This window comes from Tursiops truncatus, chromosome 15 (assembly GCF_011762595.2).
Source record: "Tursiops truncatus isolate mTurTru1 chromosome 15, mTurTru1.mat.Y, whole genome shotgun sequence".
In the NCBI taxonomy this organism is placed as follows: Eukaryota; Metazoa; Chordata; class Mammalia; order Artiodactyla; family Delphinidae; genus Tursiops; species Tursiops truncatus.
Window position 1 is genome coordinate 76,921,510 of NC_047048.1, and position 14,142 is coordinate 76,935,651.

Below are 14,142 nucleotides of genomic sequence, written 5' to 3' on the forward strand. Positions count from 1 at the left end.
CTGAACATCTGTTTCAGCCAAATAAAGAACTTGCTTATCAACAAAATGTAACCATGTCCATGAGAATCTTTTTATCAATTCTTTATCTTTCTACAGGCACAGGCAGGAAGATTTTTAAGAGAAAGATGAGAGAGCTCCAGATGTTCTCTCCCTAGAGTATTGTCTTATAAAAATGTGTTTTCAGGCTGTTTAGATGATTAGCAAACCACAGTGCAACTAGAGGTCTCTCAACTCATCACAAGGGCCAGACCTTCAAGATGATATGGGAAATTTCTCAAGGCTGTTGGAAAGAACTGTGTTTGCAAAATAAGAAAGGGAACTCCTTTTGTTGGGCACCTGCTCAACTGTAGACTTTCTGCAAAATGCTTTCAGATATTTATCCACTCAACAACACTGTGAGGAAGGTACTAGGGTCTCTCTTTTACGGATGGAGGAATGGAGGTTCAAGAGCACAGCTAGTACACAGCTGAGCACACATCCGTGAGCAGTTGGGTAGATTGCGAATCTGTATTCTTCCATCGAGCTGTGTTGGCCCAGTTTCACTGTAGGTGTCACAGCCTTGTTGGGGATATATGACATGAACATGTGCAATGTTAAAAAACAATGAAGGGACTTCCCTGGCGGTCCAGTGGTTAAAACTTTGCCTTCCAATGCAGGGGGTGGGTGGGTGCGATCTCTGGTCGGGGAGCTAAGATCCTACATGCCTCGTAGCCAAAAAACCAAAACATAAAACAGAAGCAATATTGTTACAAATTCAATGAAGACTTCAAAAATGGTCCACATCAAAAAAAAAAATCTAAAAAAAAAAAAAAGGAGTACAAGACCAAGGACATGAGGAGAATGCAGCATGTGGTTAATTGACAAGTGAGAGTTAGGAGCTGTGAACTTGTTCTGAACCAGAGCAACCTGGGAAGGCCTGGTCTCTCTGTAAGACTTAAGTAAATAGGTCCAGGTGAATTGTAGGCAGGCTGAAAGGTACGAATCTTGTGGGTGATAAGCACAAGGTATGCTTATCACATTGCTGATAGACCTGTTTGACTATGAAAAGTTTGTGAAGGAAGCTTGAGTGTAGACTTCAATGGACCTTGAATTTCAGGTTATCTACACTTTTATGTAGAAGATCAGTTTTTCTCTGGACCTTCCTTTATCCCCCCATCCCCTGCCCCACCACCTTGGGGGTCCCGACACATTGTCAGGGGTTATGAAGTTCCACGTGAAACTTTACTTTTTATTTTCTAAATTTTAATGATAATTAGAAAATATTATAAGCATATCGTAGAAAACCAACCTTATCACTGTGTACTATCTCGTGACGGTGCTACCAAGTGGAGGCTAAAGGATGTCACAGCAGCCGCATGCATAAGGATCTCACGGTTGTTTGAATAGAGGAAAGTTGTGGCCACTGAATCTGTACACAACATCCAGTAGGATGGACATACCAGACTTCTCCTACAGAGTGAGTGTCCTACCTGTGTGAGCAGATCTCACTATGGAACTTACCAACTTGAAACCCTTCAATATTGGACAGTACAGCTGTTAACACCCAAGGAAGAAATAACCTGCTTCTGAGACAGATGCTGTTGGTGCCCTGCCCATAGCTGGTTGGCACTCACTCTTCTTGCATGTGCCCAGGTGTCCAGCTACAAACACCTCTGACTCTTAGGGGCTTTCTCTTGGCAGGCCAGATGTGTTGGAGAGTTAATTTTGGGAGCAGCCATCCACCAATGACAAATGGGAATTGGAGGATAAATACCCCAGTTGCCTCCTTTCATGGTGGGTCAGTTCTGAGGTTTCCAGTTGCCACTGAGCCCCAGTTGCCTGCAGCAGTAACCTGCCTATCACTGCATGCTGTATTAACCTCCCTTCCTTCTCTATATCACGTACCCACATTGCTTACCACTGCTTACTAAGATCAATTCCGAAACAAACCCCTGTATACAAATCTTTGTCTGAGGTTTGCTTCTAGGAAACCTAGCCTGATCCTGCTTCCAAAGCATTTGGAAGAAATATTCATTTGACGAAGATTCCCAAAAGAACACAATACTAACCTTATCTTTTTTTTTTTTTTGGTACGCGGGCCTCTCTCTGCTGTGGCCTCTCCCGTTGCGGAGCACAGGCTCCGGACGCACAGGCTCAGCGGCCATGGCTCACGGGCCCAGCCGCTCCGCGGCATGTGGGATATTCCCGGACCCGGGCACGAACCCGCGTCCCCTGCATCGGCAGGCGGACTCTCAACCACTGCGCTACCAGGGAAGCCCTAACCTTATCTTTAAGTGAACAAAATAGTTCTGCAGAGTTATCAATATATGCCTTAATAAAACTGACATACAAGGGTTATTCTTAGATTTGGGTTCTGATTATCCTGAATTAGAAATAAAAATTACAACCATTAATACAGTTTTAGACAGCATGCTTGTGAGAATGGCTATTCCTTACATTAGCATTATTAAAGTTGAAATACAGAAACAGATTAAATACACAAACAAACCCGAGATTACATCCTTCTGCTATTAAACCAAATATCAGCGATTTTTGTTCCAGCAAAATAACATAATCTGTCACATTAAATTAATGCTGGGAATTTAATTTTTATTGGTTTTGTAGTTGTGTTTGAATGTAATTTGAAAATTTATTCTGGATTTATAGTTATATCAAAGCTGTCAGTATAAGGAGTTTATAACTAGTTTTAGGTTTATACATATTGAAATTAAATTATAATGAATTTTTAAAATTACATTGAGGGTCCGTGAGAGTATATATATTTTCCTTTATAAAGGAGACTACTTGAGCCTAAGGAAAAACCTCTTGAGGTGATTGGGGAGCCCCTGGAAGGTTTTGATCAATAAAGGGACTTCGTGAAAATGATGTTTCAAGACAAATAAATGGAAGATGAATTTAAGTAGAGAGCAGCAGTGCCTGGATTACAGTAGAGGCACAACACTATTTTCAAATACTATATATATATATATATATATATATATATATTTTACTGCAAGTAGAAAATGGAGAGTTAAAAGAAATTCATGACTTTTTTTTTAACTTTTTTATTGGAGTATAGTTGATTCACAATGTTGTGTTAGTTTCAGGTGTACAGCAAAGTGAATCAGTTATACATATTCATGGCTCTTTGTATATGGGATGTGCATTAGTTCCAGGTCTGCTGGAGAAGAACCCCAAGACAAGAGTTCATGGACAAGTGATTTATTAGGGATGTGCTTCCAGGTGAAACAAGGAGAGATTTCAGGTGAAGTCCCCCAGAGGGAAACTGAAGCCTGACCCCACTTCAGTTTGGGGAACCATGGAATGTAGGTCATACTTCCAAGTTGATCTCAGTTTGAACTAAGGGAGCTGGGCTTTGACATTCCTACACCAGCCAATCATTGTCAAAGGGCTGCCACATTCCAGCACATCCAGCTTTCTGAAGTCAGACAGTAGAGGTGACAGCCTGGAAGCTACAGCACCCATAAGCCAGGGAACAAGTGCACAGAAATGACAAAAGGGCATCTGTGTGCAGTGCCGACCATGTCCATCACCAAAAATAAAGCATCAAGGTGACTTGAGTGCTTTGACCTATGAGGTGACAAATGGACATCTCATTGAAAGAGAAAAGGAATTTGGGAGGGGTCCTGGGAAGGAGATGATGAGTCATGACCACTGGATTTTTAGGAAGAATGAAACACTCAGAACCCATTTGCTCATCCACTGCTCTATTCCAAGCCGCCATCATTTCTTAGCCAGATCACAGCCTTACCAAATTACTTTCTTTTGCCTAAATATACCACTTGTGTGTTTACAACTCTGTGCCACTTTGTTCCCTTCCTGAGAGATGCCGTTTTCACCCTTTTCCATCCTTTTCATCCTTCAACAATCATTTCACATATTACCTGTTCTGTGAAGGGTATGCCAGAGTTAAGTCAATGCCTCTTTTGTCTTCCCACAGTCCTCGGAGCTCACTGCTAGCAGAGCTCGTAGCGTTCCACACTATTTGCCTATTCATGTCTGTCTCTTCAGGAAAGTGGAAACCATGTCTTATTCTTCTTGTATCTTCTGTGCCCATTAGTGATCAGGACTCTGCTTTCAGCTGTGATCTTCAAACCTCATTAACTGTAACCTCACAGTAAGAAATACAATATATGTTCATAACACACACACACACACACACACACAGTTGAAACAAAACTTTTTTTTTTTTTCCGGTACACGGGCCTCTCACTGTTGTGGCCTCTCCCGTTGCCGAGCACAGGCTCCAGACGCACAGGCTCAGCGGCCATGGCTCACGGGCCCAGCCGCTCCGCGGTATGTGGGATCCTCCCGGACCGGGGCACGAATCCGTGTCCCCTGCATTGGCAGGCGGACTCTCCACCACTGCGCCACCAGGGAAGCCCGAACAAAATTTACTATGACAGAATGCCACACACTCTGATATTTTCTATTCTGTTCTCTTCTATTCGTTATTCACATGTTCTGGACAAAGCCCACCAAACCAACTTACTTACTAATGACTCATGATTCTCAGTTTGCAAAACTCTGCTTAGCATAAGCTGAAGAACTATTTGTTGATCCGAATTGCAAAATATTGGCTTATTTTGAAGCAAACTTCAGATTTCATGTAATTTGATCCATAAATACCTCAGTATGCATTTCTAAAACATAAAAACTCTTTATTTCTTCATACTTAAAAATACAATTTTCACACCTAAAATATATGATGATTTCTTGGTATCAAGTATCCAGCCAGAGTTCAATGCCCCCAGTTGTCTCATAGTTTTTGAGAAATTTTATCTGATTCCCATTTCTCTTAGATTTCTTTTAATCTATTAGTCATTTCTCTCTCTTTCTTTCACCCTCATCACAACACTTTAGGTCTTCTGTAATGTAGGTTTGCTGTATTATTTGAGTATATTCAAATCTGCTAGACAAGACAAGAAAGCAAATGGGATGGATGAAGCTCATAAGAAATTTTAAGCATTGATGATAAGTAATCTAGTGGCTTATGAGGTATAAGTGATACTCCCAGGCTGTGTTAAGAATGAATAATGAGTAAGGAAGAATCTTATGGAACAAAGGTAGAATTCATGAGATATGCTAAATATAGAGAGTAAATTGGTAATCCATAAGGATGATAGAAATGGAATAGATGGAATGCTTGGTGGAACAAACAGGAGTCTCACTTATAGACAGAAATGCACAGAAAGACCAAGTCAGAATGAATGATCATGACAGCTCTGGGTCGACAGCTATGTCATCCTTAAATCAGCCCCCTTTGGAGACCGCCAGTATGGTCCTGCTTTGTCCCTGTATGTACTCTATCTAGAAATGCAGATAAAACCCATAGTGACTCAGCAGGCTAATTGGCTAGAGATAGCTGGGGACAGGTGTATTTGCCAGGATAGAGCAAGTGTGTGTCATTGGTCCCAAGCATCCTCCATTTGTGGTCCCCTTGCTCAGACCTCAATTTTGGTTCTTATAACTCCACTATGGGCTTGGGCGAGGCTGATGCAGGAGGGAGACACAGGATGCATGAATGTTTCCTAATCTATGACTAAATTGGTGTGGTGCTTCCACTTGCTTGCATTTTATTCCGTGTGATACCCCATCTCTTTCCCTTTTCTTCTTTTCTTAAAAAATTAATTTTTAAAAAAGGCTTTACTTTTTCAAGGAAATTTTAATTTCATAGCAAAATTGAGAGAGAAGTCACAGCAATTTCCCATATATCCCTTATCACCAAACATGCACAGCTTCCCCCCATTATCAACATCACCCACCAGAGTGGTACATTTCTTACAATCAATGGGCCTGCACTGATGCGTCGTTTTCACCCAAAGTCCATAGTTTACATTAGGGTTCACTCTTGGTGTTGTACATTCTGTGGGTTTGGACCCGTGTGTGATGACACACATCTATTGTTATGGTGTCATACAGAGTAGTTTCACTGTCCTAAGAATCATCTGTCGCCACATATTCCTTCCTCCACCCCCACCCTCACTTCTGGATATGGGTTTTCAGTTGATTTATTAAACTGTGATTCAAGCATCTTACTTTGGTCTGTGAACCTTTGTGTTCTGTGATAACTGGATTAGCTTCCCTGGCAATGTGCTTGGAGGTTACCAGTGCATTAAGGCAACTTCCCACACATCTTTAATGCAACCTAATTTTAAGATGCTGTTTGTAATTCTTTTTAACTCACCTAATGCTGGACCCTGTTAGTTGCTGATCTAATTTCCTCACCATCGCCACCTCTACTTCTTTTCTGTAGAATCCTAGTTTTGTTCAGATATCCACACCTTCTTCATTCAACCAGTTGCCTTAGGGGAAGCCAGCCCCATTCCAGTTCCTCAGTAAACCTGATTGGTGTAAGGTTTTCTATTCAAATCCCATGTGCCAACAATTGACTCAGGAATGATCACTTGATATAATTCTGGCCAATGAGTTGTGGGCAGTCTGTTGGGCTGGCGGTGGGTGGAGTTTCTGGAAAAGGATTCTCTAGTCCTATGAGAAAACACACTTCATAGGATAGGAATCCTCTCTTATTCCTCTATATATTGAACCAGGAAGTGATGTGGAATTGCTAGGCCGATCTTGTCAATAGCCCCATGGGGATGCAGAGAATTGAGAAATGGACACATTCTACCTTGTTAATACAGACATCATTGAGCAGACTCAACCCACCCTAGAACCCACATTACCTCTTCTATTTCTGTTGTTAAAACTTCTTCATTCTTGAAACCAGCTTGGGTCCAAGTTTTCATTTCTTGCAAGTGACAGCGTATTTAACTGAAAAACCTCCCCATAGCTCTGGTTTAAATGACTTAAACTGGCCATTTTTTTTTTAACATCTTTATTGGAGTAAAATTGCTTTGTAGTGTTAGGTTAGTTTCTGCTGTATAACAAAGTGAATCAGCTATACATATACATATAGCCCCATATCTCCTCTCTCTTGCGCCTCCCTCCCTCCCTCCCTATCCCAGCCCTCTAGGTGGTCACAAAGCACCGAGCTGATCTCCCTGTGCTATGCAGCTGCTTCCCACTAGCTATCTATTTTACATTTGGTAGTGTATATATGTCCATGCCACTCTCTCACTTCGTCCCAGCTTACCCTTCCCCCTCCCTGTGTCCTCAAGTCCATTCTCTACGTCTGCAACTTTATTCGTGTCCTGCCCCTAGGTTCTTGAGAACCTTTTTTTTTTTTTAGATTCCATATATATGTGTTAGCATATGGTATTTGTTTTTTTTTTTTTTTTAACATCTTTATTGGGGTATAATTGCTTTACAATGGTGTGTTAGTTTCTGCTTTATAACAAAGTGAATCAGTCATACATAAACATATGTTCCCATATGTCTTCCCTGTTGCGTCTCCCTCCCTCCCACCCTCCCCATCCCACCCCTCCAGGCTGTCACAAAGCACCGAGCCAATATCCCTGTGCCATGCGGCTGCTTCCCACTAGCTATCTACCTTACTGCGTTTGTTAGTGTGTATATGCCCATGACTCTCTCTCGCCCTGTCACAGCTCACCCTTCCCCCTCCCCATAACCTCAAGTCCGTTCTCTAAGAGGTCTGCGTCTTTATTCCTGCTTTACCCCTAGGTTCTTCATGACATTTTTTTCTTAAATTCCATATATATGTGTTAGCATACGGTATTTGTCTTTTTCTTTCTGACTTACTTCACTCTGTATGACAGACTCTAGGTCCATCCACCTCACTAGAAATGACTCAATTTCATTTTTTTTCTATGACTGAGTAATATTCCATTGTATATATGTGCCACATATTCTTTATCCATTCATCTGTTGATGGACACTTAGGTTGCTTCCATGTCCTTGGCCATTTCTTAATATTTTATTGTAGCCTATCAATACTGGAATAACTTTGGGAGTTTATTAAAATACATATTCTGGGGTCCAGTGCAAACATACTGATTTGGAATTTTAGGGAGGCACTGGTTCTCTTATACACACTAAGGCATCACACATAATAGCATAAACTTGATGAGATTCTTTTGAAAACTTATCCAAAACCTGCAGATAAAGCTAAGGATGACTCCATGTCTTCCACTGTGAGTGATAAGAAACCGAAGAGCTATTTAATATTGAGGAGAATGCACCCATGTTCGACTTGCTGTTTGCTATTTGCTTAGAACCAGATAGTTTAAGTTGTATGTTAACCTGTAGATTTCTGTCTGGAGAAAAAGAACCCCAGGAGGACCTTCAAGATGGCAGAGGAATAAGACCTGGAGATCACCTTCCTTCGCACAAATACATCAAAAATACATCTACATGTGTAACAACTCCTACAGAACATCTACTGAACACTAGCAGAAGACCTCAGACTTCCCAGAAGGCAAGAAACTCCCCACGTACCTGGGTAGGGCAAAAGAAAAAAGGAAAAACAGAGACAAAAGAATAGGGACGGGACCTGCACCTCTGGGAGGGATCCATGAAGGACGAAAAATTTCCACACACTAGAAGCCCCTTCGCGGGCAGAGACTGCAGGTGGTGGAGGGGGGAAGCTTCGGAGCTGCGGAGGAGAGCACAGCAACAGGGGTGCGGAGGGCAAAGCGGAGAGATTCCCACACAGAGGATCGGTGCCGACCAGCACTCACCAGCCCGAGAGGCTTGTCTGCTCACCCGCTGGGGTGAGTGGGGGCTGGGAGCTGAGGCTCGGGCTTCGGTCGAATCGTAGGGAGAGGACTGGGGTTGGCTGCGTGAACACAGGGTGAAGGGGGCTGGTACGCCACAGCTAGCCAGGAGGGAGTCCGGGAAAAAGTCTGGAGCTGCCGAAGAGGCAAGAGACTATTGTTACGGGGTGCGCGAGGAGAGGGGATTCAGAGCACTGCCTAAACGAGCTTCAGAGATGGGCATGAGCTGTGGCTATCAGTGTGGACACCAGAGATGGGCATGAGATGCTAAGGCTGCTGCTGCAGCCACCAAGAAGCCTGTGTGTGAGCACAGGTCACTATCCACACCTCCCCTCCTGGGAGCCTGTGCAGCCCGCCACTGCCAGGGTCCCGTGATCCATGGACAACTTCCCCGGGAGGACGCACGGTCCGCCTCAGGCTGGTGCAATGTCATGCCAGCCTCTGCCGCCACAGGCTCACCCCGCATCCCATACCCCTTCCTCTCCCAGCCTGAGTGAGCCAATGCCTCCTAATCAGGTGCTCCTTCAACCCCGTCTTGTCTGAGCAAAGAACAGACGCCAGAGGGCGACCTACACACAGAGGCAGGGCCAAATTCAAAGCTGAACCCCAGGAGCTGTGCGAACAAAGAAGAGAAGGAAATCTCTCCCAACAGCCTCAGGAGCAGTGGATTAAATCTCCACGATCATCTTGATGTACCCTGCATCTATGGAATACCTGAATAGACAACAAATCATCCCAAAATTGAGGCAGTGAACTTTGGGAACAACTGTAGACTTGGGGTGTGCTTTCTGCATCTAATTTGTTTCTGGTTTTATGTTTATCTTAGTATAGTTTCTAGTGCTTGTTATTATTGGTGGATTTGTTTATTGGTTTGGTTGCTCTCTTTTTTTTATTTTTAAATTTTTTTAAGAACTTTATTATTTTTTTCTTTCTTTTTTTTCTCCCATTTCTTCTGAGCCATGTGGCTGACAGAGTCTGGGTGCTCTGGCTGGGTGTGGGGCCTGAGTCTCTGAGGTGGGAGAGCCGAGTTCAGGACATTGGACCACCAGAGACCTCCCAGCCCCATGTAATATTAGTTGGTGAGAGCTCTCCCAGAGATCTCCATCTCAACGCTAAGACCCAGCTCCACTCAATGAACAACAAGCCACAGTGCTGGACACACCATGCCAAATAACTAGCAAGACAGGAACACAACCCCACCCATCAGCAGCAAAGAGGCTGCCTAAAATCATAATAAGGCCACAGACAACCAAAACACACCACCGGACGCGGTCCTGCCCATCAGAAAGACGAGATACAGCCTCATCCACCAGAACACAGTAACCAGTCCCCTCCACTAGGAAGCCTACAGAACCCACTGAACCAACCTTACCCACTGGGGGCAGACACCAAAAACAATGGGAACTATGAACCTGCAGCCTGCAAAAAGGAGACCCCAAACACAGTAAGTTAAGCAAAATGAGAAGACAGAGAAATACACAGCAGATGAAGGAGCAAGGTAAAAACCCACCAGACCAAACAAATGAAGAGGAAATAGGCAGTCTACCTGAAAAAGAATTCAGAGTAATGATAATAAGGATGATCCAAAATCTTGGAAATAGAATGGAGAAAATACAAGAAATGTTTAACAAGGACCTAGAAGAACTAAAGAGCAAAGAAACAATGATGAACAACACAATAAATGAAATTAAAAATTCTCTAGAAGGAATCAATAGCAGAATAACTGAGGCAGAATAACAGGTAGGTGACCTGGAAGATAAAATAGTGGAAATAACTACCGCAGAGGAGAATAAAGAAAAAAGAATGACAAGAATTGAGAGTCTCAGAGACCTCTGGGACAACATTAAATGCATCAACTTTTGAATTATAGGGGTCCCAGAAGAAGAAGAGAAGAAAAAAATGGACTGAGAAAATATTTGAAGAGATTATAATTGAAAACTTCCCTAATATGGGAAAGGAAATAGTCAATCAAGGCTAGGAGGTGCAGAGAGCCGCATACAGGATAAATCCAAGGAGAAACACAACAAGACACAAATTAATCAAACTATTAAAAATTAAATGCAAAGAAAAAATATTAAAAGGAGCAAGGGAAAAGCAACAAATAACATACAGGGGAATCCCCATAAGGTTAACAGCTCATCTTTCAGCAGCAACTCTGCAAGCCAGAAGGGAGTGGCAGGACATATTTAAATTGATGAAAGGGAAAAACCTACAACCAAGATTAGTCTACCCAGCAAGGATCTCATTCAGATGTGACGGAGAAATTAAAACCTTTACAGACAAGCAAAAGCTAAGAGAATTCAGCACCACCAAACCACCTTTACAACAAATGCTAAAGGAACTTCTCTAGGCAGTAAACACAAGAGAAGGAAAAGACCTACAATAACAAACCAAAACAATTAAGAAAATGGTCACAGGAACATACATATTGATAATTACCTTAAATGTAAATGGATTTAATGCTCCAACCGAAAGACATAGACTGGCTGAATGGAAACAAAAACAAGATCCATATATATGCTGTCTACAAGAGACCCACTTCATACCTAGGGACACCTACGGACTGAAAGTGAGGGGATGGAAAAAGATATTCCATGCAAATGGAAATCAAAAGAAAGCTGGAGTAGCAATTCTCATATCAGAAAAAATGGACTTTAAAATAAAGACTATTACGAGAGACAAAAAAAGACACTATATAATGATCAAGGGATCAAACCAAGAAGAAGATATAACAATTGTAAATATTTATGCACCCAACATAGGAGCACCTCAATACATAAGGCAAATGCTAACAGCCATAAAAGGGGAAATCGACAGTAACCCAATCATAGTAGGGGACTTTAACACCCCACTTTCACCAATGGACAGATCAGCCAAAGTGAAAATAAATAAGGAAACACAGCTTTAAATGACACATTAACCAAGATGGACTTAATTGATTTTAATGTCCTATTTATAAGACATTCCATTGAAAAACAACAGAATACACTTTTTTCTCAAGTGCTCATGCAACATTCTTCAGGATAGATCATATCTTGGGTCACAAATCAAGCCTTGGTTAATTTAAGAAAATTGAAATCATATCAAGTATCTTTTCTGACCAGAATGCTATGTGAGTAGATATTAATTACATGAAAAAAACTGTAAAAAATACAAACACACGGAGTCTAAACAATATGCTACTAAATAACCAAGAGATCAAAGAGGAAATCAAAAAATACCTAGAAACAAATGACAATGAAAACACGACGACCCAAAACCTATAGGATGCAGCAAAACAGTTCTAAGAGGGAAGTTTACAGCAATACATTCCTACCTCAAGAAACAAGAAACACCTCAAATAAACAACCTAACTTTACACCTAAAGCAATTAGAGAAAAAAAAAAACAACAAGCCCCCAAAGTTAGCAGAAGGAAAGAAGTCATAAAGATCAGATCAGAAATAAAGAAAAAGAAATGAAGGAAATGATAGCAAAGATCAATAAAACTAAAAGCTGGTTCTATGAGAAGATAAACAAAATTGACAAACCATTAACCAGCCTCATCAAGAAAAAAAGAGGGAAGACTCAAATCAATAGAGTTAGAAATGAAAAAGGAGAAGTAACAACTGACACTGCAGAAATGCAAAGAATCATGAGAGATTACTACAAGCACCTCTATGCCAATAAAATGGACAACCTGGAAGAAATGGACACATTCTTAGAAAAGCACAATCTTCCGAGACTGAACCAGGAAGAAATAGAAAATATAAACAGACCAGTCACAAGCACTAAAATTGAAACTGTGATTAAAAATCTTCCAACAACAACAAAAAAACCCCCTGGACCAGATTGTTTCACAGACGAATTCTATCAAACGTTTAGAGAAGAGGTAACACCTATTCTTCTCAAACTCTCCCAAAATATAGCAGAGGGAGGAACACTCCCAAACTGATTCTATGAGCCACCATCACCCTGATACCAAAACCAGGCAAAGATGTCACAAAGAAAGAAAACTACAGGCCAATATCACTGATGAACATAGATGCAAAAATCCTCAACAAAATACTAGCAAACAGAATCCAACAGCACATTAAAAGGATCGTACATCATGATCAAGTGGGGTTTATCCCAGGAATGCAAGGATTCTTCAATATATGCAAATCAATCAATGTAATACATGATATTAAAAAATTGTAGGAGAAAAACCATATGATCATCTCAATAGATGCAGAAAAATCTTTCGACAAAATTCAACACCCATTTATGATAAAAACCCTCCAGAAAGTAGGCATAGAGGGAACTTACCTCAACATAATAAAGGCCATGTATGACAAACCCACAGCCAACATTGTTCTCAGTGGTAAAAAACTGAAACCATTTCAACTAAGATCAGGAGCGAGACAAGGTTGCCCACTCTAACCACTATTATTCAACCTAGTTTTGGAAGTTTTAGCCACAGCAATTAGAGAAGAAAAAGAAACAAAACGAATCCAAATTGGAAAGAAGTAAAACTGTCACTGTTTGCAGATGACATGATACTATACATAGAGAATCCTAAAGATGCTACCAGAAAACTACTAGAGCTAATCAATGAATTTGGTAAAGTAGTAGGGTACAAAATTAATGCACAGAAATCTCTTGCATTCCTATACACTAATGATGAAAAATCTGAAAGAGAAATTAAGGGAACACTCCCATTTACCATTGCAACAAAAAAGAATAAAATACCTAGGAATAAACCTACCTAAGAAGACAGAAGACCTGTATGCAGAAAACTATATGACACTGATGAAAGAAATTAAAGATGATACAAACGGATGGAGAAATATACCATGTTCTTGGATTGGAAGAATCAACATTGTGAAAATGACTATACTACCCAAAGCAATCTACAGATTCAATGCAATCCCTATCAAACAACCAATGGCATTTTTCACAGAACTAGAAGAAAAAATTTTACAATTTGTATGGAAACACAAAAGACTCTGAATAGCCAAAGCAATCTTGAGAAAGAAAAATGGAGTTGGAGGAATCAGGCTCCCTGACTTCAGACTATACTACAAAGCTGCAGTAATCAAGACAGTCTGGTACTGACACAAAAACAGAAATATACATCAGTAGAACAGGATAGAAAGCTCTGAGATTACCCACGCACCTATGGTCACTTTATCTTTGATAAAGGAGGCAAGAATAGACAATGGAGAAAAGACAGTCTCTTCAGTAAGTGGTACTGAGAAAACTGGACAGCTACATGTGAAAGAATGAAATTAGAACACTCCCTACCAGCATACACAAAAATAAATTCAAAATGGATTAAAGACCTAAATGTAAGGCCAGACACTATAAAGCTCTTAGAGGAAAACATAAGCACAACACTCTTTGGCATAAATCACAGCAAGATCCTTTTTGACCCACCTCCTAGGTAAATGGAAATAAAAACAAAAATAAACAAATGGGACCTAATAAAACTTAAAACTTTTGCACAGCAAAGGAAACCATAAACAAGACAAAAAGACAACCCTTAGA